We start from the raw sequence: 16,258 nt of genomic DNA, 5'->3' as shown, positions 1-16,258 counted from the left end.
CAGGGAGCCTTAATTGTCTTAGATGTGTTTAGCTGTGGTGAGCACTTCCTAAAGGTGCTTGCACAGAGGAAAGGCTATAGGCAAAGAAGCGTTTTTTGATCTTGTTATCAAGCCAGGGTTGCAGTCACTGGACCATCTGTAGCTGCAATAGCTAAATAACCATAATGAAATATCATAACTAGTGCCTGCCAGGTGAAATAACCAGAATTGGCCATATCAAATAGCATTAGTCTCATCTCCATTACTGCTGCCTGTTGTTGCTGATGGTTTGCTGTGACAGAGCTAGCACATAGCTTTTTTTGGCTGCAGGCACTGGTTGCTGATCATCTGCACATAAGGTAGAGGTAGCTTTTGCAGGTAGTGGATTTAAAATTGAGCCATTGCTTGACTCTTTGGCTGAGTGACCGCAGGCCCACTACCCTGCTAAAAACCTGGTCCAGGTGAGCTTGGCCTTAGCTAAGTTTGTATAGCTTTCTTTTGTTTTACGGAGCCTATTTTGAAGCTGTGGGGAAACTGAAGAGTTGTCTGGCTTTCTGGCAGAGGTGATGGCTTTGAAGCACTGCAGTCCCTGAGAGCTGCAGGGGAACCCCCAGCTCCTCTCTCCCCAGCCCGCGCACCCACACCATGTGGGTGCCAAGGGAGACCCTGCTCAGGCACCTCCAGCCATGTTCATCCCCTGCTGTGCTGCCTCCCCCTGCCACCTGCAACCCCCCAGCTCTGCACATCTGCTCTGTGCCCTCCTTCCTCATCTGGGAAGCTCTGGCCTTGCTGCCTAATACCTCATCTTTCCCTGCGGGTAGGAAGAGTGAGGGACTTACTTGTCCAAGGAAGAACTGTTCTTGAAGTGATCCTTCTGCTTTTTTTTGCCTTGGTCTGCTAAATACAGCTTTCTATGCCTTTTAGTTTTGGCCTTTTGTCATGAAAATTGAACCATTGATTCTGCTCTGAATTTCGAGACCCAAACCAAAGAACACAGAAACAAAAACTGAGGCAACATCTGAGAGGTTAGCTCAATTTACTAAGAAATTGAAATAAAAACCCTACATCAGAGAAGTTTTGATAAATTACACATTTAGTCTTTTCTCATGTTCCAGTTGGCAAGTTTGCACACAAAATGAAATTTTATGGGCCAAATACTGGAGTCAAAGAATGTGTTTGTTTTTTTTTAAAGTACTAAGCGGGAGGTATCAATATAAATAACTTCTCAGAGGTATATTGGTAGTTCTTATAAGCAGGAATAGGGTGGAATAGGAATATACTGGGATAAAACGTTCATGCAGGGAATGCTAAGCATTCACACTGGTCCATCTTAGTTCTCCTTTGACTACTGTAAGATAATTCATTGATGGAAAACAGTAGCAGAAATTTGGCATTTATCAAGATCTCAGTGGAACATGGATTCACCCTGATGTGTATAGAAAGGCTTGCATAGCATGCTTGCATTTACAAGGTAAGTTCATTCTACTTCTCCTGTATATTACCTTCCCTGGAGGCACCTGAAGTTCCCAAGCTATAAATTTTCCTTAGCCAACTCTTCATGTTAAAAGCCTGATTCTGGACATACCCAGTGGTACCTCACCTTTGGTAATGCTAAACAGCTCCCCCACTACTTAACTTTCTATTGTAGGCAAGGTTTTCCCACCAGATACCTTCCTAAGGGTCCCAGGGGAGGTAAGGGTTGGCAAGTCCACTTGCGACCCCAGAACTGGAATCCACAGCAGTCTCACAAAGCTCTGAAAGTCATAGGAGGGTCTGATGGTCCACTTCAAAAATAAATCTTGGGCTGAACTGCTCCATCCCTTTGTTATTTCAGTGTGGCCCATTAGGCCCACCTATTACTTGTCAAAATTAAGTCTTTAGTGATTTTTTTAATTAATCCTTAACCACAGCCAGCTGAAAAAATGGCAATGTTCTGTTTGATTTTCAGTAGATTTCTCACACAAGTCATCTCTGAAGGGACTAATAAAACTGATGAGGAGATACTTACACAACACAAAGAATGCCGTACTAATCAGGAGACTCTAGCTTTCCTCAAGTTCATGGATTTTTTGCTTCCAGACTTTGATATCCTTTTGAATCGCCAGGTAAAAAATCCTCGAGGAAAGGCAAGTTGTAAGTCAGTGCTCTAGAGAATGCTAAGAGCATTGCTAGCATGCTAGTGCTTGTGAATCTACACCCTCATGATGAGCCATATTCTTTGAAGTTTTGCTCCCTCCCCCCCTGTTTTAATCTGTTTTCTTCCTTTATTCTTCTGGTCTTGGGGCTACCAATTTCCTTTTCCAGAGCATGCACAGACTGTACAAAGGAAGAGCTGAAATGACAGTTTTGTCAATTTTATCAGACTGACGTGGTGGCGAACTTGGTGTTCCTCTACCTGACCACACCAGCAACCTAATCCATGCCAGCACTACTGGGTAACATCAGTTGCTTTCAAATAATCAAAGATGATTGAAGTCTCCCATTCGATTGCCTCCAATCAGTCTTCCGAATAACTTAAACTGGCATTGGCCCAGGACCTCATGGGCCACAGGTGGTAAATGGGAAAGAGATCTGCACGGATGTGGAGAGGTAAAGGTGTGCTGGTATTGATCAGGCAGGGGAAATCCAGAGATATGAGGCCAGGCATGCAGCAGGAACAGAGCTGTCGTCATCAACGTTTCCCTAGACATGGCTGTAGAATCTGTTCAACAAGAGAGAGCAGCTGCTGCCACAGCAGGATCCACAGTCACTGGCCAAGCAGCACATTAAATCATTCCAGATGATGCCAGTGATTACAGATGTATCTCCAGCAACTTGAGAGTCCCCCAGCATTTAAGCTCATGTCTTTGCAAAGTTTAGGACGTATAATACCACATAACACCAACAGACACTCCTAGGATTTCTCCACTTCAAAACCAGTGATTGCTGAGTGTTTGGACTTCCTTGCTTGTCAGACCAGGTTCCTTCCAGAGGCTTACCCATTTGCCTTTGATAAACAGGGCTTCTGCAGATAGGGCATGCTGATGCATTTCTGTGGTGGAAGGAAATATGAAGGATTTAATGGCATCAGACATGGATAAAAGCACACTTTGAGAATCATGTGCAGTCACTGCAAGTGATCACAGTCTAGAGCAAATGAAAATTTTAGAGAAAACCATTATTTTTTAAAAGACTCTGGAACTTAGGAATATATATCTACTTTTGTAAAAAAAAAATAATTATTAGTGAAATATTGCCTTTAATAGCTCAGTTGTCTATCCTGCTTAAAAACCTTCATGCCTTAACATATTGATGAGGCTTTTTTTGCTAAAATTTTTTTGAGTGACCTCTGAATGATTTTGGATACACCTTTAGTACAAGTAAATAATTGAAGATACACAATTAATCACTTTGATACACTGCAGAAGTAGAAGTTGATTTTGAATGGATAAACATCTGAATTGGACCAGACTGTGTAACCAAAGGCAGCTTTCAGTAACAAATATTATTGTTGTGAGTCTTTGTTCCTAATGGTGATAGTCAGATGCAAGACCAAAATTTGTAAGTGGCCACGTAATTCAGGAAACTTAAATCCTGTATAGAGATATGACGTATACCGTTATGTATAATGTTACTCTCAGGTTCCAGTGTTGAGAATAAGGATCCTATCTGCAAATGATTTGTATACCTGTGGGTAGGCATGATTAAGAGATGATGTGTATACCATTCATTGTGGCTGCAGTCTAACTTTTCCTGCAGAAATTATACACTTTAAACACAATGTGATAGTCTGTTATCTCTAAAAGAAGCAAAATCAATACTGAAATACTATAAATTAATAAATATGTGGACAGTGGGTATATAAGTGTTAATAACTAAAATATTTTCATGGCCTTAATCATTCAATGTAGTTGAAAACAGAAGCTCTTTTGTTTCTGCACAGACTGCAGGGTTTTACACAGGTAGCAGGAACCAGATTTCATTTTGCTCTTGGTATATTTTAAAAGAAATGTTTCTAGAATCTCTACTACTTTCATAGCAGTCTACTCAGCAGAAATTATTCTTGCTGATGCTACATGCCATTTTAATGGTTTATGGAGTCACTGAACTTAGTCTGAAATTCATTTCCACAATTATATGTATTTTCATTTTTTGCAGAACACAAAACTATTGGTCCTACCAACCTGATCTATACTTTCTCTCTTTTTCCTACTGCAAAATGAGAGGAAATCACTCACAGGTACTTTGATTTTATGTGTCATATTGTTTGACATAAAAAAAAAATCATTAAAAACTATTTGAAACTGAAAATTCAGCATGTACTAGAGCCAACACAGGTATCATCTATCTCACTGGCATGTCTATAGAGAACATTAATCAAAACTTAGAATGTCTTACTGGAGCATGATCACTCAAGTATTTATATCTCTGTCTAGATTTACTTCAGTGAACACCTGTTTTACAGCGAGACTACCTGTGTTAGAGAAGCTGTATACTCGTATAGTGCTTGCACAATTTGGACATACTTACATGGTTAACAAAACCATTATCTTCCAATTCTTCAATAGGCTGTACATCGCGGTCCCAGACTATTCCTTCTTGTCATGCTAAGCTTCATCTCCCTCCAGCTGTAATCATGTGAACTGAAAATCCTCCTTTCTCAGGAAAGACCAGAAATTTCCCATTGAATACTGCAGAATCCAGTATATTTCATTAGGAAAATACTACAAATGTTGTTTCTTCACCATCAGTTGCATATTGAAAAGCTGGATACAAAGCCACAATTGCAGCTTAGAAAAAAGTGCTGCTGCTGCAGCAGCAACTGTTTCTCAGGTCATTACTCCTGCCCAGAGAAAAATACTATGAGCTAGAACAAGAAGGGACTTTCAGGCCTAAAATGGTGCTTAAGATTTGTACTGTGATACCTGAACTCCTAGACCAGCTGCTGTGTTTATTTCAGAAGTGTTGAATATAAAATACAGGAGCTGTTTTAGCAGTGAAGACCAAACCTAGGTCTTTTTTTCCTTGGATGAGAGAACTTCCACCTCTGAATTAGAGTCACTGCCAGATTCTGGCTGGTTTTGGACTTTTCTTCTCTGCTATGCTTTAGTAAAGATGGAGAGTTCTCCCACCTGTGGACTTAGCCCGCAATCAGTTATGTCTAGGAAAATAAGGCTCATCAGTATTAATCCACTCTTCAGCTTTCAGTCAGAAGGATGACTGGTCTATTGCAAAGTAGAAACACATCAGCCAAAATAAAAACAAGTCTTGTTGCTGATCAATCTTTAAATAAAATGGCTTCCCAGTTGTGGACCTCAAATGAGCAAAAGTGTCTCTACTTTTCCTATCAAAACCTTTGAAAGTGTTTTTGTTTGGTTTTTTTTTTTAAAGCCTCTCCAGAAGCGTTTAAATCAGACTGGTACAAATCCGACCACACATACAATACAGACTTCATAGAACATCAGTATTACAGAGAATAAAATAAAGCCTGGGCTTCAGTTTAAAGATAAAAGGTCAGTGTAAAGAAGTGCAGATCCAGTTATGATAAGCAGAAGTAAATTTAACTTTTAATGTGGAATAAATTTTGATGTTGTCTTAATGAGAGAGGGCATGTATTAGAATGATTTTTTGTGATGGCAAATCTCATAGCTTTATGAATGGTTTCCAGATATTTTCTGATGGTAGTATTAGTCATTGAAGGAAGCTTAAAGAAGGTTCTCTGTCAGTATGTACAACAATGAAAGGTCTCAGTGTTGGCAAGACTAGCTTAGTGGGTCAGGATTTACAGACTCAATGAAAAAATATCTTTTCTTTTTATGGGGCCATTCACTTGACAGCATTTTCAAGTCTACCAGCAAACAAGGAAATGACATGTACAAAGTCAAATTATAGCAATCAGATTCCAGTTACACCAGAATGGGCTGCTACTGTCAGTTTGTCCACAAATAAATAAAACAGCAAATAGTACAAATTTCATAATGGAAAAGAACTGTTCTGCACTTCTTTTCCTCTCATCCTGTCACTGGGCACCACTGAAAAGAGCCTAGCTCTATCCTCTTTGCATCCTCCCTTCAGACACTTACATACATTGATAAGATCCCCCCTGAACCTTCTGTTCTGACGACTGAACAGCCCCATCTCTCTCAGCCTTTCCTCCTAGGAGAGATGCTTCAGTCCCGTAATCTTCTTAGCAGCTTTTAGCTGGCCTCTGTCCAGTGTGTCTATGTCTTTCTTGTACTGGTGAGCCCAGCACTGGACCCAGTACTCCAGGTGTGGCCTCACCAGTGCAGAGCAGAGGGGAAGGATCACCTCCCTCCACCTCCTGGCAACACTCCTCCTAATGCAGCCCAGGATGCCATTGGCCGCCTTTGCTGCACTATAGATACAGCCTATGCTTGTATAGTAACTTGCTAGTAGTTACACTAGCTAAACTATTGTAATCTGGATTCAGTTTATACCAACCCAATAAGTATTTTTAAAGATTGAAGGGTCTTAATATTTCTTTTAATGAGTTCCTTCAATAAAGAACAAAATAACATGAAGGATTTATTTGTTTCTTTTTTCAGGTATTTATTTTTCAGAAAGAAGGAAGAGAAAAACATAAAATCCTTCCTTTTCTTCAACAAGCAAGGACTTCTAGGAAGGGATAAGATACTTCAGGGGCAAGGGGTGTGTGTGTGTGTATCACACTAGTTTAAAAGTGCAGAATGAGAAACACTGTTTTAGGGGAAAAGGAGAATTTATTCCAGGTTAAACTTTTAGCATCTTGTGAGCAAATTTAACAGAAAAAAAAAAAAATAAACTGTTGATATCTTTTTTAATTTCAGAGGGTTTAGGTTAGTTCTGTTACTGACCATTGCATGTCTGATTCTGCAAACAGTAGTGCATTAGTTCTAGACTAATTCTGGTGTTTACAGACTTGGGATGAGATTGTTTTTACCACAGAGTATTAGATACATACTGTAATCATTAATTTTTGGAATTCCAACTGCCCATTGAATTATCTTTTCTCAAACAGAAGTCCGGACCCCAAAACACAAGGAAGTTGTTTTCCTAGGCCAGATCTATAAGTGGTAGCGCTACGATAAATAATTCTTCAGGAACAAAATTGTGGGAACTGGTTGAACCAAGGTACCCTGCTCAACTTTAAAGTACCTTAACTAAGATGCAAAATTGAACCCTTACATTTTGTGACAAGAAACAAGAGGTTACTTTGTGCATATAATGGAAACTGGGGGAATGAGTCAGGGGTGTGTGTGGTGGGGAGGAGGAAACATCATACAATGTTGCTGGCCAGATTGACAGATGAAAGAATGAATGTGGGAGACACATATCAGTGTAAATATGAAGTATTTCAGAGTTTTCTTAGAAGTCCCACTTTATTTGTGCAAGGCACTGGGAGCTAAGTGACCAGTTTGCCCCACAAATACTGGTAGGCATTCTGAAGAGCTAAGCTGACATTACAAAGCTGAATTTGCATAGTGCAGTAGTTTAGTCCACTTACCTTCTACAAGACAAGGTGAGGTGCTAACCAGGTCAATAACCTTTACAGATATTTTCTGCTTGGCTGACCCTTTCCATTTTTGTTTGTGACTTTACCTCTTCACATTTGATCCCTGACACTTGGTCCCTGACACTTCAGTGAAAGAAACATGAAGTACATCTCATGCAGACTGAGACCTGTGCCTGGCTAGTGGGTTATTTAGGCTTTTAAATACTAAATAAAAAACTCTCTGAACATTTTTGTCCTCAGCGTGGTTAGACACCTGAATAATCCTAAATTTTGCCAGGCTGAGATAAAATCACTCAAGAGTGTAAGATTAAAAATCTTGTGGATTTAGCTGTGTTAGGCCCTTAGTTAAAAAAATGCATATGTTGTTATTCCATGCCTGGCAAATGAACTGCTTTGGAGCTGTAACCATCTAAGTAATAGAAGTGTCTGATTATGTGGCCAGCAGGTCAAAGGAAGTGATTCTTCATCTGTACTCCATTCTTGTCAAACTCCACCTGGAGTACTGCATCCAGCTCTAGGGTCCCAAACACAAGACAGACATGGACCTGCTAGAGTGGGTCCAGAGGAGGACCACAAAAATGATCATAGGGCTGGAGCACCTCTCCTTTGAAAAAGGCTGAGAGACTTGGGGTTGTTCAGCCTGGAGAACAGAAGGGTCCAGCAAGAAATTATTGCAGCCTGTCTGTATAAAGGGAGCTTATAAGAAAGATGGAGACAGACTTTTTGCCAAGGCCTGCAGTGACAGGACAAGGGGTAACAATTTTAAACTGAAGGAGGGTAGGTTTAGATTGGACATAAGGAAGAATTTTTTTGCTGTGAGGATGGTAAGACAGTGGCACAGGTTGCCTGGAGAAGTTGTGGATGCCCCATCATTGGAAGTGTTCAAGGTCAGGCTAGACGGTGCTTTGAGCAACCCGATCTAGTGAAAGGTGTCCTTGCCCATGGCAGGGGGGGTGGACCAGATCTTTAAAGGTCCCTTCTCACCCAAACCATTCTGTGATTATACCTGTCAGGGCCCTGAGGGTACCAGCAGGCCTTACTGCCCAGCCTCCCCTGGGGTCTCCCCTGCCCATGCACTTAGGACCCCATTTCAGCTGAGCCCTGGGCTGTCGGTCCTGCCCTGAGTCCCAGTAGGAGTACAAGTCTCCAGCCCTGGCCCTGGCCCCATTTGCTCCTGGCTGCCCTCCCCAGGTGACATGGTTCATCCCCTCGCTCTGCCTGGGCCAAAATGGCCACCCTACCAGCACCAGCACTGCCCTGCAGGGCTGTGCCCCCTCAGTAAGATGCTGCCAGCGCTGGGGTCACCTTAGCTCCTGCTTGTCTCTCTGGTAAGGCAGGCTGCTCTCCCTGCTTTCTGACAATAACTAAGCCCCTTGAACAAGTGCCGTTACCTTCACTTACTAAACATTGGTAAAGAACTGCTCAAAATAGTAAGAAAAATCTTTCATGTTAATAGGAAGAAGTGGGAGTAAAAAACAAGTTGTGTTTTGCAATAGCTTACTCTTTTTTTTTTTAATTATTTTTTTCACTAGGTTGCTATTTAGATCAGCAACTAATTTTGGCATATCTCACTTTCTGGTGTGACTGACCAATAAGTCCCTGCCATGGAAGAAGGCTCAGAGGAGCTGGGTGAGGGTGATGTGCCCCTGGACCTTGGGGAGAGATGCAGGGTGCGAGTGACCACAGCTGGTGCAAAGCAGCTGACTATGTATCAACAGAAAGGGGAGGAACCAGGGGCGGCCTTTTCTTCAGATCAACAGCTCTGTCAGCTGAGTGGATCAGCTGGTGGCTGGAAATGTTTCTCCCCGAGTTCATTAAAAGAGTGTGGATATCTCCTTGAGTCAGCCAGGCCACCACGGAGGCGGTGTATGCATGGCTCAGCCCAACACAGAGTATGGAAACCAGACAACTAACAAAAGAATTTGGAAGAGAGCATTGGGCTTGAGCTGGCTTCAACCCATGTATACCTTCCCAGTGTCACGGTTATAGAGACCAGTATGTGGATTGCATTGGTATGGTGATTGTTATGGTGTAACATCAAATATCTCGAAGTAAGTATATTTGATATTAAACATTACAACATCCATGTGCAGAATATCTAAAAGAAGATGGTCAGAGGTACTGGACCCTGGCATATGGTTAACATGCAAAATTTCAGCAATACAAGAAGTCTTTTCCTGGCTCACTGAAAGTAGAGACATATAGATTGATTTAGTTATTAAATAGATCAGATTTTCTGTACAAAAACTCATACAAACAATCTCATTTTCTAAAATCCATTGAGAATAGGTCTTTCTATAATGTTATTGGAATATTGTAGAAGTCACATAGAGACTGCTTGCATAGAGATCACTTACTATAGATTCTAGCTGAAAATTTTGCCAATGACTGAGACTTGCTAACTTCAGTACTTCTTTTAGTTTAATATGCAAAATTATTTTTGAGACAATGCTGTATTTAATAAGTGAGTCATTTGTACTCTACATAGACCAACAGTGTGTTTAGTGGAGAAGAGGACGAAAGAATTTGATTAAGATGTACCACTTTAATTAGCAAAATGTCCCCAAGAACAGAAGTAGAACAGTTTTAAAATCCCCTTCTGATTAACAGTCTGAGGGGGATCAATAACATCTTCTGACAAGAGGTATAGACTGATCTAGAAAGTGTCTCCAACTCTGCCTGTTGTTTGTATATTGTCAGTATCAGTGAATGCTGGCTATTTTTCCATGGGTCTGAGTATATTTTCTCATGGAATTAGTGAAGAGATGTTAAGAACTGGATTTACAACATATATCTATTTTAATGTAGTTCAATGCTCCTGACAGATCTGAATTCTTTTCTTTGCCACTTTGCTGTTTTGCAGTGGCCAGCATGGAGTAATATGTGAATATTTCATCTTTGGGCATTAAGATCCAAGCACAATCAGTTAATAAGTATAAATGAGTACAGTTATTACTTTAGTCCATAAGCTATTGGCAATCTGGATGAGTGCCAGGGCTCTGGATTTGCAGTGTTGTCACATTTCAGGATTGTAATGCTTTCAGTATTAGAGGCAATGCACTGTCTGCACAATCCCTATTAGTGTTTTTGGTTCAGTTGCAAAATGGTTTTTAACAACAGGGAGGAGGCTGTAGCTTGAATATTCCCTGTGCAGAATCCTCCATAGACTACTGACTAGGAAGGGAAATTAACCTTGCTAAGCTAAATTAGTCTTCATGAATACAGCCTTCCTGTCCTCTGTCCTTCATCAGATCACAACCATAGCTTACATGCAACCCAAACTGAATACTCAAGTGAATGCAAAATATTATTTTTCCTTCCAGAAGTGATGGATGCTTACCAAGGTACCGCGCTCTGTTTTCAGTAGGGTTGTGAGAGTAACTGGCCCCTTAAGAGCCATGAGCTGAAATGTCACAGTCGCTTTAAGGCTATGTTTTCAGTTAAGAGTACCTGAGAGTCCTGGTCAAAGTATATTAGCAACTTGATTAAATTCCTCTCCATTTCTCCCAGACAATGCCCTTAACTGCTTCTGTTGGTTTACTGTATTAAAGGCTCATCAGAGTTATGGCTCCTGACTTAGTATTAATCACTACTGGAGAGCACCATTGGGGTACGTTCTCAACACCGACACACATCTGCTGCTGTGTTTTATGAAGAAGGTCAGTGTTACCTTTATGCATTGGCATTTGTAGGACAGCAGTTCCACCCTAAGATTTTTGAAGCGCCAAGGACATGACACGACTAACTTGATATGCAATGACTGTCTCAAGCTTCCCTGCAGGACTTCTCATTTTAGGACATCTACACGTCTTTAAGGCACCTACATGTGGTCTAGGAACAGTAATAGTTTCACAGATCTATTAGACTGTTAAAAGAGTGACATCATTAACAAAATATAATTTATTTTTTCCTTTCATTAATATTTGAATTGGTAGAGTCATATCCACTGACACAGCAGTAAACAAAAAAGCGGGTACACTTGCCTGCTTGATATTTACAGTAGTGAAAAATCTGTTATCACCCAGATTGGACATGCATAAATTCTATTTACTTATATTTAGCCTGACTGAACCTTTAGCTGCAGCAATATAAAAAGAATGTGAAAGCAGACCCATGGATTATAATTATAAATTAAGCAGGTGCGCATAACATAAATACACCTGACATATATCCCTGGTTAGATAGTAGATGTGCTTCTAGTTTTTATAAAAGATACATTTATTTTTGAAAGCAGGTAATTATTATTTGCTATTCCTGTTTTAGAGGGTAAATGTATCTGTATCCATTAAAAATATTTTGTAGATACAAGCCTTCAGAAAAGAGGTATAGTAAACAAGTTTATAGTTACTGGATTACTTGGGAAATGGTTTAGTCTTGCATTTTTAGATTTTAAGACTTATTTACAGTGAACAACAAAGCTTTTTTTCCCTATCTTTTCCATACCTTCCTTTGTTATTTATCTACTTGCAGTCATATAATTGTATTTAATGATTAATCATTTGATATAAGCCAAAGTGATTTTTTTAATGAGCAATAGCACTGTTACATGTTGGTTTATGCTTTAGGATGGTAGGTCATTTTTTATTTATTATTTGCTTTCATAATAAAGGGTTCGGAAGAGATGTTTTTCAGGACAATTAGTGACCCTAGGGTTCTTTTGGCTAGGAAAGCAAGCCAAAACAAAATTGTAACATCCCAGCATGCCTTCGATCAGCTGCAGCACGCTCTCTGTGGGCTCAGAGAACATGCTTCTTTGCCAGGAACAGCTGGCTTTTAAAAAGCTGATAATAAGTTTGGGATTCCTGTAACAAAAACAGAAAAGAATTACAAACCCAGGAGTAACTTAGATAGTTTTTTATGAAGTGGAAGCAGTTTCATTTTCCTTAGGGATGAAGATCAGAATGAGAAGGACTTGCAGTAAAGCTGGCCTAAACAAATTATTCAGTAGATATACACTGCTGCAGCTCAGAGAAAACTTGATTCCACATACTCGTCTGTTAGCTTACTCAATAACTAGCAAAGGCACAGAAATCCCAGTAAATACAGGTAGAAGTAGTTCTGTGAACACGAGGAGTTTTAACCTTGATTTACTAAATATATTGGCATCTCTACAGTACAATCATGAAACAATGAGACAGATTTTTAAAAATATTGTCATTCTAAAAGGATTGTATCCTTTCCTGTAAGTGGAATACTTAAAGAAAAACCTTCTTGACAAAAAGAAGCTCTTTTTTTTTTTAATTCTGTAGGGATTGACTAAACTAGGAGTTTAAGTACATGTCTAATTTTGAAGGTATGATTAGTTTCATAGAGGGTTTATTCATATGGCTTAAGTTCTGCATGTACTAAAGTAATTTGCTGTATCAGGATCAATGTCCTGTGCATACAAGAATATCCATACTGGTTCTGTCTGTGATGCAAGCATTGTCACCTGCACAGTATAGGTAAGAGGTCTTTTAAATTATTCCACAGTGCATTATGTCACCACCAGTATTTAATATATATTTTTTGTTTTTTCAAATAACTTAAATTTTTATGCCATTATTAGCAAATGCAGAAGGAGCTTATCAGTGAAAGAAACAGACTTAATAAATCACCTGTGCATACAGATGAGTGATTCTGTAGTGCAAAGATATATGCTAAGTACTACTAAAAGCATTGTCAGGTCCTTAGTACAAGGGTGTCCTGGTTGTAGTTGGGATAGAGTTAGTTTTCTTTCTAGTAGCTGGTATAGTGTTATGTTTTTGGATTTAGTATGAGTATAATGTTGATAACACACTGATGTTTTCAGTAGTTGCTAAGTCATGTTTAGATTAAGTCAAGGATTTTTCAGCTTCTGATGCCCAGCCAGCAAGAAGGCTGGAGGGGCACAAGAAGTTGGCACAGGACACAGCCAGGGCACCTGACCCAAACTGGCCAACGGTGTATTCCATACCATGGGACGTCACATCTAGTATAGAAACTGGGGGTTGGGGGAGAGATTGCTACTTGGGAACTAACTGGGCATCAGTCAGTGAGTGGTGACCAATTGCATTGTGCATCACTTGTTTTGTGTATTCCAATTCTTTTATTATTGTCATTTTATTATTATTATCATCATCATCATTATTATTTTCTTCTTTCTTGTCCTATTGAACTGTGTTTGTCTCAACCCAAGAGTTTTACTTTTTTTTCCCCCCGATTCTCTCCCCCATCCCTCTGGGGGGCCAGGAGTGAGTGAGCAGCTGCCTGGTGCTTAGTTGCTGGCTGGGGTTAAACCACAGCAAAAGGAAATCTCTGATCTTTTCTCTTTGGGTATATAGGTTTGCTAGAAGCTGTATCCTTCTGCCATGTATCGCATAGTTATTTGGATAGCAGTTAGAAGGCTGGCTGGAGTCAGGTCTTGTGCACAGCAGGAAAGCAACGATTTTGCTCCTCAGCCCCAGAAAGCTGTTAAGTAGGCAGTGGCAGTCCTGGGAGTGGAAGGGGGGGACACAATGAGAGGAAGACCAAGGCAAGTATGATTAAACCCATAATCATTTATATGATGGGACTCCAACTCTTGCCTGTGCAGGGGTAAAACTTCAAAGACCTCAGTGAAATTTGTAGTCAAGTAAGTGTTGTAATTTAGCAGTAGCTTGTGAATATGGATCTGAATTTTGTTTGTTGTGTATGTACTTTATAAGCATGTTCATCTGAAACATATTAGCTGTTAGCTGTTTGCAGAAATTAGGTGCATCTTGCATTTGGGACAATGTTTAAGTCTGTTACTTTTTTCACTAAGTGATAAATGTAGCCTGTGTTAAGAGGATTTATTTAGTATCCAGAGGTAGTTTTTTTGTTGTTTCTTTGCATGATTCTTTGCTTACCCTCTTTTCCAAACTACACAACACAGTTCTTTGGTTTTTTTTCCACACAGAATCACAGAATGAAAGTCAGTAAGCTGCCTCCTTTTTGGAGATCTGTATATTCTTCACTTACTTAATAGTGAACTATGGTTTGTGGCATTTCAGTAGGAAAAGACCTTATATTTACATTTTGAGAGGTTTAAAGAATTACAAACCAGCCTCTAATTAACTCTCATAGGAAATATTATATTCTGTGATGAGCATAACACCAAGTTCCTTAATGGTGCATTCCCAATATAATTGTTATCATTCACTGTTTTCATCCCATTACCTTTTTCCTGTTTTTCATTTCTACTTTGATCATTCATCTTGACAGAGTCTCAGTTCGGCATAGCACTGGATTATCTCATTAGCCAGTTGCACTTCAACTCATGCTAACAGCCTCTGGTTCAGGAATATACATAAATATGCAATGTTTTCCTAATTGTGATGGAATGAATGGCTCAATGTCGTTAACATAACCCTTTCATTAGGCCCTACTAAGGAATCTAACCAGGTTTGATGTTTGAAATACTGATCTGGGCCATCAGAAGCCCATGGAAAAATAGAATTCATGACAGACTTTGATAATATAACCACTAATGCACATTTTAAAAAAAAAGGGGGGGGCGGGGGAGAACCAGCAAAATATAAACCATGGGGTGATTCTCCAGGACAAACTCTGTCAAAACCCTTTGAATTTTTCTTCAGAGAGATGTATCAGTCTGTAAAGTGGTCTTTTTTAGGTGACTGTTTCATGACCTGCTGGCTTTAGCAGCAATACTGACTCATGAAATTACAGCCTCTGGTTGTTTTTTTTCTACCCCACAGTGGTTAACAGAGTTGTTTGCAAAACCACAGATTAGACCAGATTGGTGTGCAGATTCCAACCTCAACCTTTTATTCTGACCAGATTTATTAACTTGGCCACATAGTGTTGTCAGCATAGCTAAATGGCTGGCAGTTTGAGATGTAGAGACAGGAATGAGAAGCATCAGGTAAAGGAAAGGAATTCATTATGCTGGCGTTACTACAGAAGAGAACCTTGGTGGCAAAGCAAGGGGACACATTTTTTTGCTTTAATCTTTAAAAGTCAGCTGTGATGCCTACTCTTTGCTTCTTTCAACAAAACTGTCAAATGCAAAGCAGAAGTGGAAGGAAACCCAGAATCTGTTGACAATGTCAGGAAACAAAATTAGCTGTTCACTCATGGCTTGCTTGTTTGATTCTTTGGGAAGCAGTCTCTCATCCTCAGTTTGTAATACCACCTGGCTTGACAGTTGCCATCACTGATCATCATCATAAGGCCGGAAGAACTTAAGGGTGGCCACATGGGGTTAGCTGAGCCAGGTATGCTAAAGACTGCCCTATCTCCAGCAGTACGCAATGGAGACAACTAACAAAGGGTATAAGTGGCCCAGGATGTTACAATACCTTCCATGAATACTCTTTGCAGTCTTCAGTAAACTGCAGTTCAGAAACTTCCAGGGCCAGTGGTATTTTTGTATTTTGTAGCCCTACATAGATGGTTCCTCTATGATGTTTGTCATTTTTTGCACAGATATGCTGCGCAGTACCAAGTGTCAAGACCATTCAGAAATTTTAATCTCGGGTGCAGCAGGTGGAGCCTGAAAGCTTAGTGCACACTGTGGCCTTGACATGTACCTGTGAAGTTATTTTTGTAACGAAGATCTTTTTAAGGTAATAGTACCTGTTTTAGTAGTTGAAGGGTTGTTTCCTATTTCATCTTAGCAGTGCTTATCTGTGTCTCTAAACATGTATTGGAATCTAAAGTGTGTAATAAAAATAGATGTAGTACATAATAATCATATAGAATTAATATACAGTAGGACAATAATAAAAATAACTAGTGATATGTAATAGTAATATAAAATAGAATAAGCAAATGTCAGGCTTTCTC

The sequence above is a fragment of the Haliaeetus albicilla genome, chromosome 6 (genome assembly GCF_947461875.1).
Source record: "Haliaeetus albicilla chromosome 6, bHalAlb1.1, whole genome shotgun sequence".
In the NCBI taxonomy this organism is placed as follows: Eukaryota; Metazoa; Chordata; class Aves; order Accipitriformes; family Accipitridae; genus Haliaeetus; species Haliaeetus albicilla.
Note: the sequence above shows the minus strand (reverse complement) of the source record.